We start from the raw sequence: 25,461 nt of genomic DNA on the forward strand, positions 1-25,461 counted from the left end.
CAGCCAGAAGGGAGTGGTAGGACATCTTTAAAGTACTGAAAGAAAGGACCCTACAACCTAGAATAATATACCCAGCAAGGTTATCATTCAGAATTGATGAAGAGAGAGTTTCCCAGATGAGCATAAACTAAAGGACTTCATCACCATTAAACCAGATTTACAAGAAATGTTAAAAAGATATTTAAGCAGAAAAGGAAAGTCCGTAGAAGATATAAGGGTAAAACTTCACAGGTAAAGTCAAATATTCAATAAATACAGCAAATCAGACATTTGAAAAGCTACTACAAAGGTTAAAATGAGAAAGTATCCAACTCAACTCAAACTGCGATAAGTAGTTAAGAGATACAAACACAAAAAGATTGAAAATATGACATCAATAACCTAAAGCATGGAGAGGGAAAAAAAAATGCAGTCCTTATAATATATATTTGAACTGAATGCCTATCAGCTTAAAATAGAATGCTATAGATAAAGAATGACATACATAAAGCACATGGTAAGCACAAACCACAAACCTACAAAATATATACAAAGAACAAAGAGAAAGGAACCTAAAGAAAACACTAAAGAAAAACAGCAAACCACAAGGGAAAAGATCACAAGAAGAAAGGAACAGAAGACAACTATAAAAACAATTAACAAAATGGCAATAAGTACATGCTTATCAATAGTTACTTTAAATATAAATGGATTAAATGTTCCAATAAAAAGTCATAGGGTGGCTGAATGAATTAAAAAACATGACCCATCTATGCTGCTTACAAGAGACTCACTTCAAATCAAAAGACATACAGACTGAAAGTGAAGGGATGGAAAACGATAGTCTATGCAAATAGAAATGAAAAAGAATCTGGAGTAGCAATACTTATATCAGACAAAACAGACTTTAAAACAAAAACATTTTTAAAAGGTAAAGAAGGACATTACATAATTATAAAGGAGTCAATCCAAGAAGCGGATATAACAATCATAAATACCTATGCACCCAACATAGGAGCACCTAATATATAAAGCAAGTATTAATGGACATAAAGGGAGAAATCTACAGTAATATAATAATAATAGGGAATTTTAATAACCCACTCACATCAACGGATCGATCATCTAGACAGAAAATTAATAATGAAATAATGGCCTGAAATGTTGCATTAAAGGAGATCAACTTAATAGATATTTCTAGAACATTTCATTCAAAAATTGCAGAATACACATGTTTTCCAAGTGTACATGGAACATTTGCCAGGATAGATCACAAATAGGCCACAAATAAGCCTCAATAAATTCAAGAAGATTGAAACCATATCAAGCGTCTCTTCCGACCACAATGGCATGAAACTAGAAATCAATTACATGAAGAAAACTGGAAAAAAACACAAAGATGTGGATACTAACCAACATGCTATTAAACAACCAGTGTCTCAAAGAGGAAATCAAGCAAAAAATCAAAAACTACCTTGAAACAAATGAAAATGAAACAAAATTTTTCCATATGTGTGAGATGCAGCAAAAGCAGTTCTAAGAGGGAAGTTCCTAGCTATGCCAGCCTACCTCAAGAAACAAGAAAAATCCCAAATAAATAATCTGACTCTACACCTAAAGGAACCAGACAAAGAACAACAAACAAAACTCAAAGTAAACAGAGGAAGGAAATAGTTAAGATCAGAGCAGAAATAAATGAATAGAAATTTAAAAAGATGGGGGACTGTGTTTTCAATTAAGTCTTTCTTATATAAATGGTATAAAAACAAGACCGTGGTGAGCACCATGGCTTCACCTGCTTTTGTCAGCATCGTGCTCCTCCCCTCCTCCTGTTGGGTATAATATTCACGTTTTCTTTGGGGAAGTGGCAGCTTAAGACACCGCATTCAGTGTTGGACATACAGAAAGAGGAGACTCTAGCCAAGGCCAAGCAAAGGGTCTTTCCTAGGAGTCTGATTTCTGAGTGCAGGTGTACAGGAACAGGTGTTTGGAGTTTGGCCATCTGAGGGCTGCCCTTGAGAATGATGGGTCATGACTGAGATCGCCAGAGATGCTCTAGGTCTGGACACTAGCTCTCCCACAATTCTTTTTTGTTATATAAGTAATGAAGCCCAGTCTCTATTATCATCTAAAACCAAAAAACCTCATAACGGAGTCTTTAAAACTCAAAGAGTGATACAGATTGGACCTGCTTCCTATAACAGGAGTTTGTGGAAATTAAATCCTATTTAGCCAATTAGAAATATGTTAAGGTCAATGACAGATACGTTGGAAGTAAATTTAGTAAATTGCAAGGGAACTTAGAGTGGGGGCGGGGGAGATGTGTAGTTTAAATGAAAAAGAAAAAAATTAAATCAAAATAGTAATCATTTGACACCTTTAATATGTATCCTATTAGCAAATGAACCACTAGCAAATGATTCTATCCGGGTTGGGCAGATGGAGTGCAGAGTAGTTTTTATGTTAGGGGGTAGAGCTTGTAAACATATACAGAAGTTCTGTAATAGAAGATTAGACTTTTCTCAAAGCCAGCTAATCAAGTTTGGTAGAGATAGAGGAGAGAGAAAAAGAGAAATCCAAATAAGACAGGCTGCCCCCAGAAGTATTGTGAAGTGGGATTCATGAGTCAGCTGGCCCCTCCCTTGGCCTCAGTTTCTCCATCCCTCTAGTAGGATGAGCACCTTGCTCCACGGGGCACGGCTTCATATTTTTCACACATGGCCCCTAGAGTACTTCATCTAATGCTCAGGTGACATAGTGTGCTCTCTTCCAGCAGTGGAGGAAATTCTAACAGGATTGGACTTACCAAGAAATTAACCATAGTTACCTGATATTTTGGTTTGGAATAATTTATTATTTTACATTTTATAGTCAGAATCAATGTCAGGTATTACTTATTTGTCCTGGTAGAGCAGTCAGTTGGTGGGTGCCCAAATCCTGTCACCATTCAACTCTGCAAGCTCAAGGCTGCTGGAAAGTAAGACCTGATCCTCTGCCAAGGGCTCTTTTTCTCACCTTGGGAGTGGGGAGTGGTGGACCATGAACCCCTCTGGAAGTAGCCCTCAGTTAAGAGCAGACAGGGAGTTGGTTGAATAAATATGGCTTCCTCACCCTCTAGAAGATTTAACTCTGAGTCTTGTACTATGGGTCCCACTTATGCACAAGGACCACTTCCCCCTTTGGGGGCTGCCTTTCCTTCCCTTTCTCACTTATAAACCGCTTGCTCTCAAATTCTTATCTTCGGATCTACTTCTGGGAGAATGCCAACCAAGACCGCTGGCATTTTTAACTCTATTGTTCTCACCTCATTGCTATGCTCCCCCCAAAAAAGGCATAGACGTTTTTGAGAGTCAAAATCCAGCTTTGTCTATCAAGCCATTTTTTCAAATTAGCAACCCTACATACATTTACAGCCTCTGAGTTTTTCAATGGCCTGTAAAATGTTTGAGACCCTAAACAAGAGGCATTGGCTTAAAAATATCAAAAGAAATCTGCAGAACCAACTGTAATATATGTTTGATTCAATGTTTCCCAAATATAGCAGGTCAACTAGTCAACCACAGCTAAAATAGGTTCATATGCAGCTGTATATGAATTATAATTAATGTGGGGGTGTGGGTATTTTTAAATGCTTGATAAGAGGTAGGGCAAAGTGTGGAAAGCATGCTGATGGGCTATGAATATTTTAGCCCAGTCCTGGTAGATGAGACCAGAATTTGTCCAATACTTGGAAACTCTTCAAAACAAAGGGAAAAAATGTCTTTCCTGCTCACCCTGCCTCCCCCAGAGTTATAGATCACTATCCGCAGACAGAAATCTTTTCTGGGGAGAAGATGTCACCAACGTTTAGAATCCAATATTTACCCGGCTTTGTTCTGCCTTCGTACAAATCCATACTCCGCAGCAGTTCTGAGGAAGTCACAATCTTCCCCGCCGGATTGTGACACCGCTGGGCCCCTCCCCCACGTTAGCTTCATATCCAAATGTGACTCTGAGGCTGTCTAGGCCCAAGGTGATCAATGACAGGTCCAATCAAAGCCACCCAGATAGGCAGTGCGCTCACCGCTCCTTGATATAAAAGGTGTTTTATTTCTCATCCCTTTGTTTTTGTCACTGAAAGAATGCTTCCCATGTGTGGATTAATTAAAGTGCAAACATTAAATATTGATTGATGCATTATCAGCGTGGAGCAGTGGCCTCCCGTCTGATTGATTCCTGTGGTGATTTATTGTCATATTTGGGGAGTCATTTCGCTTGATAACCAAGAGGGATGGCCTGCCTCCCCCCGCCATGCTGGCTCCACTCCTCTTTTTTTTTTCTTCTGGTCCCTCCTCTTATTCTTCTAGGTGACATCTGAGTTCCAATAACTAACACATCTTCATCTTACTGTCGAAAGAAACGTGTGTGACCTGACATTTGTTTTGAGTATGTGTATGTCTGTGTGTGTCTCCCAGGCAATTATCAAATCAATTAACAACTTAACACAGAAAATAGCAAAGCTACTCACTTCTATGGGACATTTCTGATTAACAGAGCTTGGCCTTCCTGAGCTCTGTGAAATATGATTACGGGTGAGTTGGGGGCGGGGGGAAGAGTATAAAATGAAACACAGAGGGAAAGAAAAGCCCATAGTTCCAGTCTTGTCACTTCTCTGAGCTGTGCTTTCACTGTGGAACTAGAAAATGGAGAGAGAATAGAATCACAATTCATATTTATAATTAGTTATAAGTCTCTATGGAATTGAATTGACATACCACATTTCATCAGATTGACCTAATGAAACTGCCATCTGTATAGGTCAAAAATAATCTACCACTGACTATTTCATATGATTCGACCTTATAATATTATAACTCGCTTCCGAAATAGAACATGATGATGGTTATTTACCCTGTTTTTCAAATAAGAAAATTGGCAAAACAGGGATAAGTTACTTATAGCTACCATTTAGTTTGAGTTTTGGCATAAACCAGGGATGAATCTAAACATTTCACATAATTTCCTCATGCAAATTTGCCACAACCTGTGAGGTCGTGCTATGGTAGGAATGCTTGTGCCCCCCCCCCACCACCAAATTTGTATGTTGAAATCCTAGCCCCCTAAAGCGATCATATTAGCAGGTGGAGCCTTGGGAGGTGGTTAGGTCATGAGGGTGGAGCCCTCCGGAATGAGAATAGTGCCCTTAGAAAAGAGACCCCAGAGAGATCCCTTCCCTTCCATCGTCTCCCTTCCATCACATGAGGATACAACAAGAAGTCTGGTATCTAGAAGAGTTACCCGCAGCCGACCATGCTGGTGCCCTGATCTTGAATTTGACAGCCTCCAGAACTGTGAGAAATAAATATCTATTATTTATAAGTCACTGAGTCTGTGATTTTGTTACAGCAGCCTGAACAGGCTAAGACAGGTAACCACTATCATTTTATCCAGATAAGATCTTCCCCTGATTTTTAATCACCAATATCCTGTTTGGATGATGACCTCAGGGCGCTGAGATTCTGGTCTCTTATGATTCTTAAGACTAATTGTCAAATATCTTTTCATTTAACTCTGATGTTTTTGCCCCTTTTACAGATGAGTACACCAAGGCTTAGACAAATGAACTCACCTGAAGCCAGTATCTCATGAGGGTGAGGTCTTCTGACTCCAACACTAGTGTTCATTTCAGGAACCCAAGGTTTTGGTTTTTCTGTCTTTTCTCTCATCAGCGGGAGCTTTTGGGGAGAATTTGTGGAATTTCGGTTGGTCTACTGCCCTGTGTTATCCAAATGTGTGAATCTTGTTCTCTCAGTGGTGTTGCCATCATCATCATCATCGTCTTCCTCACTACCGCTGAGCATTCAGGGGCATTAACCAGGACAATGGCTAAAAGCAGGGACTCTGGAACGGAGCTCCTGGGTTCAACACTGGCTGCATCTTACCAGCTGGGTGAGGGCGGCATTGGGCTCAGCCCCTTGCCTGGTATTGCACAGGCAGTGAATGGCGGTCTGGACTAAACCCAGGTCTGCCGGACCACAAAACACATGTTATCCTGCCTCCCAGAGGCTAGTCATTGCCTTCAAACAGAGCCCTTAAGGAAAGAATCCTAACATTCTCAGGGGAACACAGAGTTCTGTAACTCTACGGACCTATGGGTGACACTGAATATACCTGAAAATTCCAAAGCAGTATCCGGTGCACATCTGGCATCTGTAGGCAAAGAAGAAGAAATTAGACATGTGGACGCTTTGGAATTGAAAGTGAACCTGGCGGAATCACCGGCCAAGTTACCGCCCCCTGCAGAGCACGCCTGCCCAGAAGTCAGATGAATTTAGGAGGGTTCCCTGGAAACACAGCCTAAGACTGGAATCTGAATGCGTGGGTTTTGTTGAGGGGATGCTTGAGGGTGTGGAAGAAGCAGAGATAGCAAAGGGCCTGAGCAAGGCTGTGGTCTGGAGCAAGGTCTCAGCGTGGCCTGTGGAGCTGTGCACTCTGGTGACCTATTAGGTCCGACTCCCAATGGGGCCGCCATCTACGGCCCTGCGCTGCTCAGGGAAGGATGCATGGAACACTCCAGGGGAGGTGGCAGCTCTGAGCCCTTGGCAGCTATCACCCTCTGGGGAGTAGGTGCCCTGACCTGGAAATGGGGGTCAGGATGAGGCCCCAGCATAAGCCCCACATAGAGTTGACATGTACATTCCTGACGTTGTACACTAAGGCTTTACCACTGACCTTCGAATTGCTGCCTTATGGTGATAATACAAAGGAGACCACTTTAGATGCTATTCATTTTTAAATTCTCTGCAGTCAATGCACCCCGATCGCATGCACACCACCCTTGGCACACCACTGCACACTAGGGCTTCCTGAGCACGGGGAGAACCAGGGACCCTTTGCAGAAATGGCCAGGAGGTGACCCATGGTTCTTCATGCTGTTCAGGAACTCCCCTGGCAGCCCACAGGGGGGGCTTGAGGTCTTTTCCTCGAAGACGTTTACCCCCATCCTCACCCTCAACCTCCCCTTCAACAAGAAAACAGAATTTCTGTCCACGGGAAGAATAACACAAGTCACACCCAATCGGCCTGTGCCTCTCACTCTTCCTTCTGGAAAAAGCCATAAAATCAAATAGCCCCATTTCTGACTCTGAAGAGACAGGGGTGGAGAGAGCAGCATGCTGACCTCAGAGTTCAGCGAGTTCAAAAATAATGCCCAAATTGCTGAAGGACGAGCTCCGTCCGAAGGCACAGAAACCGGAAAGGTATGTTCTTAGGGTCATGAGTGTAGGTTGGAGGATCCCTTCACTTCAGGAAGGAAAATCCTGACGTTCCCCTGGTGTCATTTCCCCTGTGGACACATTTCAGATGAATTCACTGCAAGTCAAACTGGCTGCATTTATTAAAAAGAGGGTTCCTAGGAGGTGAGAGGGCTGAGGGCTGCCTTCCCACGCTGTGCCCACTACCTCAGAGGCAAAGGGATGCCAGAAAGTCACTCCCGCGTGGCTGAGGGAGCCCAGAATGTGGCAGAGCAGGAACCAGATAAAGAAACATGTTTGAAAGGCAAGGGGAGCTTTATAGAAACACACTTGATGAAAAGATACAAGAACCTCCTTTTACACAAAGGCTGTGTCTGTCACAAACTGCTGGTCTCTTTCACTGTCCAGGAGAAATTATTATCCGAAAGGAAACTCATCTTATATTTTGCTTTATTCTCTGCCCCCCAACAGGACACAAAAAAAACCCTCATCACACATCTCCATATTTCTCCTTGGACTGGACCCTCTTACCGTGGAAGCTTACCTGGTGTTCTAAAAATCAGGATCTGGAAGAGAAAACTGCATTATTTCTTCTTACAAAAATGCTTTTCCCATTTTTTAATCAACAAGCACAAGTCATCTTTTAATGTTGGTGTGTTATTTTCTGAAATTGTATATAATGGGCTTAGAAAAGTTTGAAAAAAAAAAAAAGATTTTTGAAGTTTGCTAAATGCCCACCATCTCCATAACCACTCAAATCAGGTTATTTTTTGTAATTCCTTTAAATTAAATATCTTTGATAATAAATGCAAATTAGGGAACAATAAATTATAACTTCTAGGCTGACCAGTGACTAATTATATATATTATAATTAACTCCAGTTTCCAACACAAGGTATTTATCTTAATAATCAGCCCATGTACATTAGCATATCTTAAAGGGATTTGTAAAAGAGGCTTTACCATTTCAAGAGCCATCTGAGCTTCCTCCCCTGGACTATGAAAGGGTGCAGAATCAGAAGAGATGGAATTACTTTCAAAAGAAGTTTGGGCTAAATATAAGTTGAGAAGCTCAGATTATAGGCATAAAACCTGACTTTAAAATATTTATCCTAAATACACCCTCTGACCATCACTAAAGAGCCTTCAGGTTCTAAAAATCTATAATTTCCACGAATCTTTTCAAAATATCTTGAACCCTGCTAGGCTCCTGTGAATGAATCCATCGAAATTTGGGCTTAACATGTGAACTTTACCAAAGGAGACAGTCAGAGTTTTCAGGAAGCCTCTGACCATTTTCTATGAAAATCAACCAGAAGAACCCACTTTGGGCGGTGGCAGGACTCATGCCACTGATTTCATTCCTGTCCCTGCTCTTCCTTTCATTTTAGAGGCTTAATTACTTCTCCTACACACGGTCCCCTGAGCTTTTGGGATTGTAAATAAGGCAAGCAGAATCTGCAGGGGCTTTCTGAGGCCCAGTTATCCGCCAGCTCTTTGTATGATCCAAAGTTTTACTTTCTTGGTTAGTGAGAGTTTGGGGGTGCAGAATAAGAGCACCGGAAACAGGCCCTAGGTGCTCCCCTCTCTGTCTGGTTTCTTAGAGACCCTGCACCCTCCTCCTAGAGCTTTTTCACTGACATTCAGGAATCCTCTCCGGTAAGGGTGAGCGAGCAGTTAAGCCTTTTGATACAGCTCGTAATCCCAGCTCTGACCATTGTCACTGCATTTTCCAACTGTCCCTGGGTAATTGTCCAAGGGACTGAGAAAAGTCGGACTAGCCAAAGGCACCACGAAGGTCAAACTGGTCAAACCGCAACAGAGCATGCCCTGATTTTATCCGGGAGATTGATGCACAAATCACCTTGATTTCGATTTGGCACCGGGGTTATAAAATGCACTTGCAATCACCGATAACGTGTAAGATCAGGCCCAGGCATGGGGCACTGTAGTTTATACCCTCTGTGGAGTTTTCCCTAATGCAATCATAAATCAGCCCACAAACGGGGCCTTTGGTCCATGTGAATAGACAGACAGCAAGAAACCCAGGGGCGTGGGGTGGAGACATTTTAGAACTTGGGAAGGGCTTGAAACCTTCAGCTTGTGTCAGGGCCACTGGGATGTAAACTTGCAGAGGGGACAGAGCACAGCGGGGCTTAGAGAAGCCCCAGAGGAACCCACGGGCACCCAGTGAGTGGTGCGAGCCTCATGTGTGCGTGAATTTATATTTCTGAGCACTTGAGCAGAGAGTTAAAATCTTGAGGTGGGAGAAAGAACTACAAATCCGAAAGTCTTTCGACTACATGGATTTCAATGTGTAAAGGAAAGTGTATTAAAAAGGGAGGGAACATTAGCGGTCCAATCCAAAAAATGCACAGTTTGCAATAACGTGAGCAGGACCTATAATACTGGCCCTACAATGTCTTCCTGCCTGCCTCCATGAAAGACTTACATCCAATTGATATATTCTTAAAAGAAAGCAAGGCTTTTAAATACTTTTTAGAAACTCACAGCATCACTCACCACAGTTTCTTTAACCATTTCATAAAGTGTCTCAAACGCGACGTTTCCCTGGTCTTGGGATGGTGAGCTCCATCCCAAGCACGTGGTACCCCCAGGTCCATCTTCCTTCCCCTTGGCAAGGTGGTCTCTGGCTTAAGTTCAGCTCTCAGTTCTGCTATAGAAACTGCTCTGCTCCCCCAACCTTCCTTCCCTCCCTAACCGACCCCCCATTCACCTGTGGGAGTCTAAGCCAGAGGGTATATGGCCTTGCTCATGGGGGCACCCGAGATGGGCGGGTTGGGGGTAAGGTCCGACATGCCTGGTGGGATGCTACATAAAAAGAGAAAACTCTAGGTTGGGAAGAAATACAGAGATGTAATAACCTACATTCTTTTCCCCCAATATTTTTATTCTTCTAGAGTATCAAGCCTTTTTCCTTCATCTAATAGTAAGAAAACATCTAATGAAAATGATTTCTCTGCTTGGGATGACACAGATAGCCCTGTACCCCCAAGTAAAACAGACACCAACAGGCTGAATTTGCAGGAAAAATTTATTCCACTTAACGCCAACTAGAGTCTCCTTCGATTTAAAGAAAAACTGCTTCAAATCCTACACGTGTGTAAGCCTTTCGTGAAGTCTCACATTTGTATTTCTGAATGCCATTGAAGAGGATTTGGGTTTGAGGCTGAAGAAACTAGAAAAGCCCAGACTTGATGCTTGTAAATAACCTGTAGGGTAGGTTCTTAACAGACTATCAGTCTGCGTTTTACTTTTTCTTTTCATTAATGTGAAATACACACACACCCACATACCACTTCTTTTTTAACCACCCTTTCTCCAGTGAAATCTTATCAAGGTAGAAAACCAAGTTACTAAATGAAAAATGTGCCCTGAGTTTAGAAAGGAGAAGAAACCCACAAATTCTGAAAACAAAGAGTCAAAGGTAATTTACTGTGTTTCCTGAAAATAAGACCTAACTGGAAAATAAGCCCTAGCATGATTTTTCAGGATGACATCCCCTGAACATCAGCCCTAATGTGTCTTTCGGAGCAAAAACTAATATAAGACCCGGTCTTATTTTCAGGGAAACATGGTATGTTTCTCATATCTGGCTTCGTTGTATCCAAATTAAACTCTTCAACGGTTTTATACAATTTAAACCAACACAAAACAAAGAATAAGGATACAGGGAGCTCTCTGCTGCACTTCGCCAAAGGTTACAATGTCAACTTGAAATAGAGAGAGAGAAGGCGGGAGGAAGGAGGGAGGGAGGGCGGGAAGAAAGGAGGGAGGGAAGAAGAAAAAAAAGAAGGAAGGAAGGAAAGCAGAAATTACATTCTCCTTCCAAAAGGAGGAGGTTGTGTGCAGTGATTGGAGAAACCCCAACCCCCCAGCCTCCTGCTGTGCGTGGTCCCTCCTTCCTCCCAGTCTCTCTCCCCTACAGGGCCAACAGTTTTAGGGCTTCTGCCCACCTGTGAGCAGAACAAACTACCGCAAAGCCAGGAACAGTCTTTTCACCAAGGGGTTGATGTGTCTCACGAAGAGTTCCTTATGCTTCCAGATGACAGGGACCTTTCTGGATGGTGCTGCCCAGAGACAAAAGACAGAATTCAGAGAAGCAAGCACAGGTGGAGACGGCCCAGTTGGTCCCCACCAGGCCCAGTGCTCCCACCCCTGGTCTTCTGGGGAACCTGGGCAGCTACGTGATTCCCCAGTCGAGCGGCAGGAGGCTGACCTGCTTGTAAAATGTGTCACCTAGAGCTGGAGAAGGAGGGGTGTACATGCTTTGAAGTGGTGAGGGTGGGCAGGAGACGGGGGGATGTGTGAGGCAGATTCTGAGATCCCCTCCCCCATGCAGGATGGGTTTTACTGTGCAGTGTTGTCTTCTCCTCATCAACTTCTCCTAGGGGGACCTCATCTAACCTAATTTGACCACTGCTATGGTGATCCGTGAAGCCTTGGGAATTAATCCATCAGGGCCTCAGTTTCCTCACTGGGAAAGATGGTGACGCCCCTGTGCTTCACAGTGCAATTCTAGTGGCCAGCCTCCGCCACCTGCAAGCTCTGTGACAGGGAGGCGATGCCTCCCCCAAATGATGTAGGTGATGTTGGATCTACCAGCAGTTTCTGAGTGTGGGCCGGGATCGTGTCTCGTGAAGCCAAAGAATGGAAATACAGACCAGGGAGAGGCAAAAAAGTTTTTAAAAAGAGGATAGTTTATTAGAGGCAGGAGAAGAGGTTGCAGCTCCCGAGCAGCAGGGGGTCCCGAATGGGGGTGCCCCATGACTGAGGCAAAAGCTCTCACTTTTATACCTTCCCTTGCCTGCTTGGGGAAGGGGAGCTGTTTGAAGAAGGGAACTGTTTGAAGAAGGGAACTGGCGCCTTCTAATGAAATTCCTCTACCAGGTTTGTTCTGCTTGCCCATCCTAAAGGAATTAGCAAAGTAACCCACTGTTTATCTATCAGATCTGCTCCATTTGTCAGGCCAAAAGGAATTTTATGATTAATCTCAGGGCCTTGTTACATTATGTCCTGGAGCCAAGGAGTGATTTCAAAACCTGAAGTTTTAGAATATGGCTGTCTGTTTATTCCACCAGGGACCTCCCTGTCTGCCAGGGACATGCCAACTCTCCTGTATCACCAGCACCTCTACCCACAAATGAGGGAACAATAGCTCCTAATGGTACCACTGAGATCAGGGAGGCTGACAGAGGCACTGCTTGTAAAACCTTAGCCCAGTGCCAGGCACACAATAAAGCCCAACACAAAACAAGTTTGCAGGTGTATTTGTTTTCAAACGTGTGTTTGTTCTCAAAATTATTATCTTTTTTAAGGGGGCGGGGCTCAACTTATTTGAGCGTCACAAAACATTCCTCTTAGGAGGGTCTAATAAATTTAGGAGACACATCAACCCCAAATGAGCTCACTCAGTGCCAGCTGTGTGCTTGTGAAGGTTACCAGATCAAATGGGAGGTTGGAGGGCCAAGAACACATGTACAGATATACTCACCTTTTCTGGGGTGAGGTGAGACCTCAGATTGCAAGTGTTGGGCATGAGGGAAAAGGCAGCTTTTAAAGAGGGCTTTAAAAAGCTGTAAGAGAAGTGGCAGCACTCAGGGCTAGCAGTTAAGTCCCACTGACAGCATCAGACATAGATTCCAGAAGTGCTAAGTCAAAAACCACATGAAGTAGTGGGCCTGGGAAATCACATTAAATTCGGGGACAGTGAAGACTCTGGTGACATCAAAGGAGTAGTTCTAACCTAATACAGTGTAATCTATATTGTTTTAATAACGTAGCCCAACTAAATTAATAGATTAGTTGGTGTTAAGAGGGCATTAGAAACTTTTGTCTTTGCATTGAAGAGTTAACACAGTATCCTTTGTAGATATTATATTTAGGCTCTTATATGCTTACTAGTAATTCAAGGGCTGGTGTGAGCGAAGACTCAGGGAATTGACAAAGTTGACTCGAATGGATAGAGACCTGGCAGTCAGTGATACAGGAAACAGGTGAGCAGCTCCCACTATTGCTTCTTCTGTGCTCCCCGCCAAGCAGACCCACCTGCAAGGACCTGCAGGCTCGTGCACGTCACACTTCTAGCACTTGTTTCCTCGTGTGCACACTTTGCAGCTGTCAGAATGCGTGTGCGTGTGTGTGTGTGTGTGTGTGTGTCTTGCTCTTGCTGTCCCTTTTCTCCGGCATCCTCCCACCCCCCTCCTCTGTCTCTCTCTGTCCGCAGGACTCCCCACCTCCCACAGACACCATTCTTGATAATTATAGTTTATGGATCTCCTGGTGTTTGCTGCCCCCGGCCTGGGTTCTTCATCTTAGTGCCAGCACCTTCTCGTCCATCAGAGCCTGCATTTCTCAGGAGGCAAAGTGCTCCAGGTTCCAATCCGGAGAGAGAGCGAGCCACTACCTGGACCAAGGCCAGGGCACCACTCAGAGGTGGGCCTGACCCCTCCCCTGCCCACAGCCCTCCACCGGCGGAGGCCCTGGGGGCTTAGTCAGGAGGACAGTTGAAATAACAATCATAGCAAGGAAACCTGTATTGACACTTACCACAGGCCAGAGGAGTTGTAAGTGCAGTTCGCACATCCTCTCAGACATCTCCTACTCATCACTACAAGTGAGGTTCAGAGAGGCACAGGGCTCACTCGCAGCCACACAGCTGCCAAATGTCGCAGCTGAGATCTGAATCCCAAGTCCACACACACAGCCCTACCTGTTCCTCGAAAGAAGCAGAACCAGTGTTGCGGATGGAGCAGATGGCGCGAGCTGAAGAAAAAGTGCCCCCAAGATGCAGTTAAAAAAAAAAAAATGCCCCTAAGACTAGCGTGACTGGCAGATTGCCCGCCCATTGCCACCCAGAAAGAAAGGGTCTCCAGCCAGCGTGCACCCGTCCTGCAGCTGCTGGTAGAGACGACCTGGCTCCCACGCTGTTTACTTCTCAGCCATAAACAGGAAGGCCATAAACGGGGCCCCTTTGGTCAACCACTCAGGGCCTCTCTCTCTCCTCTTCCTTTTCCTCCTCCCCCAGCACATGTCCCCAGGCAGAGGGAGTGTTTCCTTCAGAATGCTGCTACCTCCCAAGGGCTTTGTCCCTGGGCCTGAAAGTGCCTCCCCCAGGGCTGGGAATTCCAACTGTGAGAATCACTCCTGAGTGGGGGGGTGGGGGCAGTGCCCATCCCAGAGAGCCCGTGAACACGTGGTGACAGTGAAAGACATGCAGTGACCTCCCCAATCGCCACTGGACCACCTAATTTTTTTTAACTAGCAGATACGTAGACATGAACCGTTTCTTAAAAAGAGAAAACTGCAATTCTAAAAGAAAGCTGGAAAGAAAGAGACTAGGATATTGAGAGATGAGGAGAGAAGCCACAAATGAAAAATTAGACAGCATGTCTCAAAGAATTTTCTCTGTCACATTCGTTCCCAAGAGATTCTGAAAACAAAAACAAACAAACAAAAAGATTCTCCAGCCAAGCAGAGTGCCATGTTGCCCCTTTGGAGATGCACGGTTCTCGTAGTCTGTTAAAGGCTCTGAGAAGTCCTGCAGCAAAGGGCCTCATGTCAACGTGTAACTCAATTTTCCGAATACATTTGCCTACAAGATCCTATTTCTTCTCAGGACATTCATACTCCTCTCTATGCTTTGAGAACCTCTGGGTTAATGCCTGAGGTCAGATCTCATCAGACTGACTTTCTTTGTCAAAGCCCTTGTGTTAAGAGTCACGTAGACATAACCTTCTTAACTGCTCATTGTCTCATTTTCCAGGGATGAGCTGAGCCCCACAAACAGCGGAAGAAGAGACAAGGCGGATGGAAATACCCCATCAGAGATTTCTCCTTAGGGTCTGAGCAGATCTCCAGTTTCCAAGAAGCCCTACTCTGTGACAGCCTGGTCTCTCTTTGGCTCAATGGCACTCAACCACATCCTGGCCCATCCCACACGCTCAGGGTAATAGTAAAGCTTTCAGCTATGCATCCTATGGGAGGATGAGTGTTTCCTGGAGGAGTACAGTTAACCCTTTAACAGCGCAGGGCTGACGGGCGCCAGACGCCTGCAAAGTAAAAACTCCACCCCTAACTGTTGACACTGCAGGCCGTCCTTTCCATTGGTGGGTTCCACATCCGCAGGTGGTTGAATCGTGGATGCCAATCACGTGTATTTATTGAAAAAAATCCCCCCTGAGTGTACTCCCCACAGTTCAAACCCGTGTTGTTCAAGGTTCAACTGTATTTGTGTGTAAGGATGATGGCCTCATGCAAAAATTTCAATAATCCTAACAAAACCTTTTCTATGTATGTGATTGAGCCCTTGAAAACATATATGATTCTCTTTACTCCATCATCTCACTGCAGGAAACCTCTCGGCACTGGACATCTGACCGCAATCCATCATGCCAAGTCCTACCACCCCTCGGAAACTTCCAGACTGCTGCTTCTACCCTCACCCTGCTCTTCTTACAACCCTGACCATGTCACTTAGCACATAACCATTACTGGCCTGAATTTTCAGGGTTTTGTTTGTTTGTTTGGTTGGTTGGTTGGTTGGTTTGTTTAATGAAAAGTTGGATGTTGTCAGGTCACAAAGCTGGTGAATCAAATCTAGCTCACTGATACCTTGGGCCTGAAGTGTTCAAAAAAGGGAAAAGACTTCACTCAGTTGCCTATCTATAATAATTGGGATTTTACATGAAAACTCTGGGTTTATGGCCTCCGTTTTTAAAAAATCATAAGATTTGGCAACAATTGGCCCACATTCCTCTTTTACAACCATCAGCTGGAGCTGAGTAGCTGCCTGTAGGTGGGACAATTATCTTCAGTTATCTAGAGCCCCCACCATTCCATAATGACAATGGGAAAGTAGGTAGGACACAGAGCCATTTATCCCAGGTCCACTGCTAACTAGCTGTACGATCTTGAATAAGTTTCTAACCCTCTCTGTGCCTCAATTTTTTATCTGGAAAATGGGGACAATAATAACACCCTACCTATATCAGTTAGGCTAAGCTAGGTTTGCTGTGGTTAAAAAAATCTGCAACATTTTAGTAAATTAATAGAACAAAAGCTTATTTCTCACTCATGCTGTCATTACTGTGGGTGGACACAGGGCAGCGTGAGGGGCCAGGGTGCTCTAATCATTGTCATGACTCAGAGTCTCAAGGCAAAGGACGCTCCATCTTAGCACACGTGTCCGTCGTTAGTCCAGGGACTAAACGCCAGGGTGCGGGAGGAGAACGGGGGACACACTAACTCTTAAACCTTGCGCTCAGAGATGACACACAGGAAGTTTATTCACGTCCCATTGACCAATACAAGTCACAGGGTCTTGCCTAACTTCACAAGAGGGCAGGAACATACAACCCTAACGTGCTAGGGAAATGAGGGAAACTGAGGCAGATGTACTGTAAGTCTTCAGAGCCCTTCTCTACCATGGGCACCTTCCAGGGCTCCATGCCTAATTGTGTAGTTGTAACTTCGTACTTCTTTCCTTTAAGAAGGCTCCCCAAATCATATAAGCTTCAGGCCCTACAAAACCGGGATCCGTCTCTGGCCAGAAACATTTGTTAAGAATCCTGAGGACTTCCCTGACCTCATGGGCCTGCTCTTAGGATTAAGTGAGTTGACTCCTGGCATTCTGAAGACAGTGTCCAGCAATGGCTCTGCACTCTGTCAGGGTTAGACTCTATTATTATTAGGACGATAGTAAACACACGGTCTGACTCATACTGGACATAAAACTAACATACGCACACACACTAAATTTGCCTGGTAAGGAACTCTGGTTCAACAGGAAGTGGTCATTAACCAACATGGAGATTTGCCGTGATAATATAGCTTAGTGTGTGTGTGTGTTGTTTGGGGGATCCCTGATTGGAAAGTCAAGGCACCTGTCACCTTGCAGCAGTCTCATCCCTTTTCTGGACCTCAGTCTCTATTTCTGTGCATGGTGGGGCAGGGGAAAGGTCCTAGATGACGTGTCTGCTCCATGATGCTAAGTTAGGGGCTCCTTTAGAAAGTGCAAACAGCACCAGCAAAATGCTAGTTATGGCAAAGAAAATGGATTAACTGTGCAGGCAGTCCCACCTCTGCAAACCACCCATCTGAGAGGTCAGCCTGCAGACATTGTTCCTCTTGATATTACAAGCCTGTGTGACTTTGCCCTTCGTCTTCCAAATAAAGCTTCCTAGCAGTTCACTTCCGGTGGCCTCCTGCACCCTGCCCCACACACTGTCACTGGCTCACAGCTGTGGGTCCTTTTTTTAACAAGCTTTTCTGGTCAGAGACAAGAGATGAAAGAAAGGACCTCTCTGATGAAGCAGCCAGACCCTTTGCCTGATGTGTCCTTCTCTGAATTTTTTTTCATCCTCTTTTGCAAGCTCCCAATTGCAGCGTCTCCAAAGGGTCACATATTTTTTTCCTATTTGAAAGCAAGAAAGAGGAAAGGAACTACACACACACACACACACACACACGTCACAAAAAAGAGTTCCATTTGAGCTGCCTTGTATCTTGGGCAAGTCCCTCCACCTCCCCGAGTCTGCTCCTCACCTGTAGAAATGGAAACACCTGCCCTGTCGTATCAGCATTTCTGGTGTGCCTCGATAGATGGAAGTGTTTTGTTACCTGTAAAACACCTTATAAACGTAATAGGGGAGGGAAGAGTGTACCACAATTAACCCTGCTTCCATTTCTCTGAATCAGCACATATTCGTTTTTTATGGCTGTATAACGGATTATCACAAATTTAGTGGCTTAAAACAACACCCATTTATTATCTCGCCATTCTTGGGTCAAAAATGGGCTGGCTCACCTGGTTCTCTATGCAGACTCTCACAAGGCCAAAATCAAGGTTTTGGCCACGCGCATTCTTACCTGGGGGCTCTGGGAAGAATGTGCCTCCAGGTTCATTCAGGTTGTTTGTTGGCACAAGCTCGTCCCTTGTGTCTGCAGGTCTGACACCCCCATTTCTTTGCTGGCTGTCAGCCGGGGTTGCTCTCTGCTTCTCCAGGCGGCTCACGTTCCTTCTCATGGGGTCCCTTCCACTTTCAAACGTAGCGAGGGAACTTCACACCCTTCTCATTCTTTCAATCAAGGGCTCAACTGGTTGGGTCAGGCCCACGTGGATAATCTCTGCATTGTAGGGCCAGTTTACTTAACTTTAATTACATCTGCAAAATCCCTTACAGCAGAAGCCACACTAGGGTTTAATTGAATAATCAGAAGAAGAGAATCTTGGAAATGGGTGAGCATTTTTAGAATTCTGCTGCTACACGGTGATTCTTAAACTGCGTGTCACAGGGGTAAGATGACGATAGACTCCCTGTGAAGAAAGGAATTCATCGCCATATAGTTGGGGAAAACGCTAGGGTAAACAGGGTGAAACCAGTTTTGTTGGCTCATTTCTCCTTTCAGCACATATCAGAGCCATTAATATATCACTGTGACTCTTCAAGGTGTACATTTCTCAAACTTACAGCTAGAGCACCCTTTCCTGCCAGAATACCTGTTATTCCTTATAACCCAGTTTGAAATAAATAGTTATCAAAACTGTTCAAGGAACTTGAGCTATTTGTACAGCCAAGTACCCAGGATGACATATAGGGAATCCCCTATATCTTTATAGATCCATTTTTAGAGACTAGTGACCTGACGGTCCCCAGTGGGCTCATTACCAGGGGCCTTCCAAGGCACAGTCCTGGGTGACTGGTTACCAGAAAGAGGTAACTCTTTGTGGTCATCCAAGGGACCTCCACGACCCTTTCTCCGAGGGTAGGTCCACGGTATTGTGCCAATGAGGACATCCCAAGACACCTGCAGTTTCCATAGCCTAATGGCCTCACCGTCTCAGAGATGTTCCCGATACAGAACTCAATTTGTCATTGGTTAAGGAAGAAAGGCTGGAGTGAGGTCTACAGCTACTACGAGGGCCAGAGGGCATGAATGTTGACTGTAGCAGCCTGCTAAAATGTGCATCTGTTCACTGGTCTTCTGGGCTGGGCTTCTCTGGCCCCACCCTGAAGCAGAGACGACTGCCCCTTCTTGGAAGGTATCTGTGGGGACAGAGCCAGGAGTGCAGTTTCCAGGCTCTCGGCCTCATGTGGAAAGGTGCTGGCTCAGGTAGTACATGGCCATCAACTGTGATTGGATGGCCATCAGCTGTGGCTGGTTGGCTGTCAGCTGTAACCAGTGAGCCGTTGGCCACGAATATAACTGCCGTGGCTACGCTAGCAGAAAAAAATGGGGGCTAGCAAGAAGATGGTGGCTGAGCTAGCAAGCACGGATTGCAGTTAGCATGGCAGATTACAGCTAGCAAGTGGGGTTGGTTGGTTGACAGAAAAGTAGATGGCAGGTTGTAGATCGTGTGGCTCCTGCCTCCTGTGTCTCCAAACCAGCCACCAGCAGAAATATAGTGGTATGACTCCCCAGTCTATGGCTCCGTGGGTGTTCCTTTTTGGCCTCACCACATCCTGCGTTCTTGTGTGGGGAGCGGGACCAGAGACCCCACCTGACGCCCCGCATGACAGTATCCATCCCTACTAAGCATCCCTGTCCCCTGCTGCCCCTTCTCCCCTCCCTGGTGACACCCCTCTCGGACCAGGCCGGACCTGTGGTCACTCTATGATTTCAAACCGTGCATTTGGAATAGGAAATCGGTGTAGCTTTTACATGATTTCCCCGACATCAACTCCCAAGTGATTTTTGTTTTCAATCCCTTCATCCGTGACTCTGCTGGATTCCAAATTGTGGTTTGTTTTCCCTCTACGGGTCTCTGGCCATCTTTTGGGTACACAGCAAGTATGTACTGGGTGCTCTAATAAATTGTAACGTCAGCTGGAAGGTTGCTCTTGCTGGAGGCAAGTGATTAAACATTTTAACAGCGTAGCCAACTTATCAGCAGACTTACCAAAAACCAAAAAAATAAAAAGGAAGCGATTTCATTCTCCCAGATTGTTTCCGAGCATTTTACGACTGGGGTCAAATGTCTGTCAAAGAGTTTTGAAGCCCAAATTTGACTTTGAACAACCTCAGAAGGTTTCAGTAATGCACACTGCGCCGTGCCCTATAAAGAGCCAAGGGTTTTGCCTGCACATGTCTAACTCTCCAGTTCAATATCACCATGGCGCCTAAAAGGTTTTTAATATAGATATTAAATATATCCATATCATCGCTTCAGTGAGAGCATGAGCTGTGCTTTTTCCTCTGGGGTCTTCTGAGCTATTTGCTGCTGACATACACTATTAAAACTAAAGCTACCCCGAGGAACTAGTCATTTTACACGGTATTAGGACTAATGTTATCATTTAAGTAGCCGTGGAGGTTTGCCAGCCATAGAGGCCCCAGATAACGATGGAAGCATGATTGTGTGAGATAAGCTTCTGCGCGGAAATGACTCATCATCTGTAACATGTCGTTTAGATACTTATTTAAGACTTACGCTATTGAACAAATATGGATGCCTTCCACAGAATAAAAAACATCAACGCCACGATTAGATAGAGGATCAGATTCACTTCTGGGGCTTGGGACAGGCCTGGGTGTGAAACAGGCCTGGAATCTGTGTAGTGAATACGGGAGAGTGGGCAGAGCGAGGCGGACAAGGAGATCCACTTCAATTCCACTGCCTTCCTTTTACAAATACGCCAGACACTGGCATGTCCGCGTTCAAGGAATCTGCACAATGACGTTATCAAGGAGGCCTGGTTTTTATCCCCATTTCACAGATGAGGCAAACTGAAGTTTAGCACATTTTCTTAAACTGAACTTCAAACAAGGTCACTGCTAGTATATAGCGGAACTGAGACTTGAATGTGGGTTTGACTCCAAAGCCCGTCTGCGAGCACTGTCCCATTTGGAGAGGGATCAGGACTCTGACAGCTGTCTCTACTCCACCTACAAGGCAGAGACATAAGTTTATGGTGTAATTCAGCCGTCTATTCATCCACTGATTCAGGTGACCAATAAATACATATTTCTTGAGCGTCTACAGGGCGCGAGGTAGTGTGGTAGGCATAGAGCATACAGAAATTAAAAGGCCTGGGTTGCAGCCCCAGCAACAAAGTGGGATGTCCTCCTGCAGACGCTCATGGGTTTGTAGGGTTGGACGCCCACATTGAATTGTGCACAGCTGGGTAAAAGCGTGCAGGCCGCGTATCTGCAGCTTCGTAGCCCTTCTGATAGACTGCATGGGAGCAAGGACCTCTTCTGCCCTTCTCAGACCCAGAGTCTCACAAAGGAGGCTTGTCATCACATCGGCTTGGGGCTCCCGAAAGAGGCAGATGCCGTTACTCCACATAACAAACCTGCCTCTGTTGTTGACTGTTACACAACATGGTGACATCCATACACTGTCTGTTTGATTCTAACAGCGCAGGAAAGTAGGCATTATTAGCCCATTTTACAGATGAGGAAACTGAGGCTCAGAGAGGTGAAGTGATTTAGCCAAGGGTGCATAGATGGAATGACAGAGTGGAGTGAGGTCACTAGGCCTGATCCTTGGCTCTCTTCACCCTCCTGCAAACCCATTACAAAGGACAACATTATCTGAGAGCTTAGGGCTTGCCAGGTCCTTTGAGGTAGGTGTCGTTATTATGCCCATTTTAGAGAGAGGAACCTCAGGCACAGAGAGGTAAGTCAGTTGCCCAAGCTCCCGACCCTGGGAAGAGGCAGACACACAACTTAAACCTGAGCCTTCTGACTGCTGGCGTCAAGCTTCCAGGTCCTCCATGTGGGGTGGTTTTCTTCAAAAAAAGAAACTTGGTCTTAATAATTTAATGATCTGTCAGGTCTTCTGTGGTCATGGTGTTATCACTCTGGGGATAGGACCCTTACTATAGGTGAAACGCTGATGGTATTCATTCTCTCTGTGTTCCTTACTTGTCTCTCAGATGCTGGGACCCCTGTAGTCTTGTAAGACCTGGGGCTATTGGATGAACCTCTTCAGAAAATTATGGGGACTTATTTTTATATGAAAAGGAAAAATCATTTGCAGGAGGGGTCCAGCATGGGGGAGAGAGGGCATCAGAGCTGGTTCTGGGGCAGGCGTGGTGGTCACGGTGTGGGCCTCTGGTTCAGCCACACAGCTGGTTTGATAGGATTTGGCAAAGTCAAGCGCTGTCTCATTGCTAGTCATTTTTACCTGCTGCATTTGCATATACATATGATATCTGTTATCCTAATTATATCTATTTTCCCAGGTACAGACAGACATACCCCAAGTTGGGGTGCCCATTGGCAGATCACACGGGCCTCTGCAGCTGTGTTTTGATTAGCAGAAAGTTTCCTTGGCATCAGAGAACTGAAATCACCTTGTAGAGTATGACAAGAGCAGCCAAGCGTCTCGCAAGTGAAAATCAGAGGTTTTTCTAAGCAAGGAGTGAGAACAACCACAAAGAATTAAAAGGAGAATAACCTTTAATGGTTTCAGCTGTGAAAGCTCAGTCACGCTGAAGGCCTGCCATCCATCAGAGTGCATGGCATGGGAGCTCTCAGGCCTGGATTCACCCCCATACACACTTCCAGGAGGGGACAGCATTGGGAGGCCCAGGGGGAGCCCAACGCACCATTTTTCCAGCACAGTAGAGGTGAAGGATGGTTGGAGGAGGGAGTGTTATGGCTCATGATACATTCCCACCTGCCTCACATGACTTGCAAATGATATGCAAATCATTATGCAAATCACCAAAACCCTCTTTTAGAGCCTGAGGCTCAGGGACTCCTTTTAGAAGCCAGGAAGGTACTTTCATGTTTGTATGCTCCCACCATGGACTTTGCGCTCAAGCTCTTGCTACTTCCTTGGGAGAGTTGCGGCCCCGTGTTGCCACTGTGGCTTGTGGGTCAATGTCTTGGGTGTTACATATGTGATTCCTTTGCGGTCCATTGCGTGTTCATAAGTTGGCTCCTATTTGACCCTTGACAACTCTAGAAGGGAACTTGACCAAGTTTTCTGACCCCAGTTGTACCGAGCCTAGAGGCATTGGTGAGCTTGCCTAAGGTCAACCAGCCATGCTGCACTGCACCTGGCTTTGAACCCACGTGCCCTAACTTGAGTCTGGTGCCATTTACCTGATTAAAATATTACACACAGAATAGTGGAGGACTGGAGAGGCAAGAAACATCAGGAGAGGAGATTATTCATCTCCCCTACCCCACCATCACCTTCCAAAATAGTGGCAGGGCTTCTCACTGGAAAGGGCGATGTCGGAGCGGGAACAGGGCTTAATGAAGTAAAAATACTCCTCAGGTGATTACGATGTGTTCCCAGGTGTGTCTTGTTGGGAATTACTCATTCATTTGTTCTTCCTCTCACCAAATATGTATTGAGGACCTACTATATGCCAGGCCTTGTTCAACGCAGCTTACATTCAGCAGATAAGTGTCAGTTGTGCTAAAGGCCATGCCAAGCAGAAAATAGCTGGCTGAGACCAGTTTAGACAGGGCAGCCTCTCTGAGGAAGGGCATCTGAGCCAGGACCCCTCAGCCCTTCAAGAGCTGGGTGGGGGGAGCCTTTTGGCCAGGATGCAACACGGCAAGCAGAGGGTTAGGAGCAGAAAGGGACTGGGGAGGAGAGGGGCTGGCTGAGGCTGGCTGGAGCTGCTGCCAAGGGCACCTAGGACAAGATGAGCTTGGAGAGGAAAGTAGGAAGGAACCCCAGGCTGGGCCTCAGAGGTTTTGTTTTTCTAGGTAGCCTTTAAGCTACACCCAAACGTGTGGTTTAAAAACAAAAGTTTTGTCTTCATTAAATAGATTAGAATAGCACCGTATATATTATGCAATAGTTCCTAACAGATGCTGTCTCAAATGAAAGGGAGAGCCACTCAGTGGGTAGGTGTTCAGGGGTCAAGAGTATGAGAATTCTGAGAGCAAATCCGGCTCCGCGACTTGATGCCTATGAGAAATTGGGAAGTCCACCCAACCTTCCGAGCATCGTTCATCTGTACAGTGGGGACAGGAATGGCACCGTGGTGGTTATTTGCCAATCTGGCCTATCTAGAAGCCAGCATTGCCCCATTCAAAACTTCTTTTGGGGATCCCCCAATGGTGTGTATGATGGATGGAAGACAGAACCTGCCAGGCATCACCGATGCCTGATACACAAGAGCTTTTGTTCCTGCCACATGGCAGGTCTTGGTGTGAGCTCAGCAAATCCAGACTAAGTGACTCTAGGGCATGGAGAGGATTGGACGCTATGTGACTGGAGCAGAGAATGACCCTCTGGGGTTCACTGGGTCCCTGTCCACAACCTTGTGTTCCAGACTTCTCACAATCACCATGAGGCCACATATCTTCCAGTCCCAACAGTGATCAGCTGTATCGGAGCCCCAGCATCCTTCCAATAACCCCCCTGCTTCTTGAACAGCAAGACGGTTCGGTTGCTTGCAGCCAAGAAGGCTGCCAGATAAAAGGGCCTCCTTTGTAAGGCTGCTGTGAAGCTCAACTGAAATCACACTTGTAAAGCATTGCCCTGAATGCCTGGCTCAGTACACGTCAGCTCTTGAGATTATTACGGACTCAGATGGCCCCCAATAAGGGATGATCTGAGTTAAACACAAGGTTTTAATTGACCAAAAAGGATACACAGAATCCTAGTTGCTGAATTGGCAACTTTCCCCTCCGCTCTCAGACGCTGGCTGCTCAGGGTCCCCTGCCTGCCATCGATGCCATGAATTGGCCTCATTGGATGAACACAACAGCATGAAGGCACAGACCATCCAAACATCACACCAAACAAACAAGAACGTGGAGGGACAATTTCAGCAACAAATTCTCCTTCTTAACTATGGTTTGGTAGCCCTAATGTGAAAAGTCACTTTACTATCTTGGGGACACACAGCCAATAGGCAACAGAGTGACACAAGGAAGACAGAGTGGTAAAGGGACAAGGGCTCAAGGGCAGGGGTCCAAGACCAGCGCTGGAGTTCAAGCAGTCATGGCGGGGACACGTTCCGTAACCGCTCTGCGTGGCCTCTCGAACACTGAGCTCGCTTTCAAGTGCTTGAACCTGCTTCCTGTGTGAAGGCTCCGAGTTGGATAGTAAGGCATGTGGCTAGACTTTGGAATTTGGGACATTCCAGACACCAGGTGAGCCTGCCACCAACAGCATCTTTTCCTTCTTCCACCCATTTAGTGAGCTATTATTAAACCCCAGAGACAGGCTACACATTAGTCCATTTCATCCTTACAACCTTATAAGGCCACGTACTATTGCTGCCATTCATAAACTGACGCTTAGAGA

At 45.5% G+C, this 25,461-nt stretch overlaps 1 long non-coding RNA gene across 2 annotated transcripts in view; it reads right to left on the reverse strand.

Moving 5' to 3' along the window:
- Positions 1–2,109: 2,109 nt before the first annotated feature.
- The window catches only part of LOC109447715 (uncharacterized), a 38,664-nt gene continuing 15,312 nt past the window's right edge, over positions 2,110–25,461 (reverse strand). Inside the window, exons 3-7 of one of the 2 annotated variants that reach the window (XR_012490197.1) lie at positions 7,756–7,777; positions 6,130–6,168; positions 5,588–5,693; positions 5,257–5,307; positions 2,110–4,654 (exon numbers count right to left, since the gene is read on the reverse strand). This is a non-coding gene — a long non-coding RNA (uncharacterized LOC109447715). The remainder of the gene's footprint in view (positions 4,655–5,256; positions 5,308–5,587; positions 5,694–6,129; positions 6,169–7,755; positions 7,778–25,461) is intronic. The other variant, XR_012490196.1, reaches the window with a different exon arrangement.

The sequence above is a fragment of the Rhinolophus sinicus genome, linkage group LG11 (assembly GCF_036562045.2).
Source record: "Rhinolophus sinicus isolate RSC01 linkage group LG11, ASM3656204v1, whole genome shotgun sequence".
In the NCBI taxonomy this organism is placed as follows: Eukaryota; Metazoa; Chordata; class Mammalia; order Chiroptera; family Rhinolophidae; genus Rhinolophus; species Rhinolophus sinicus.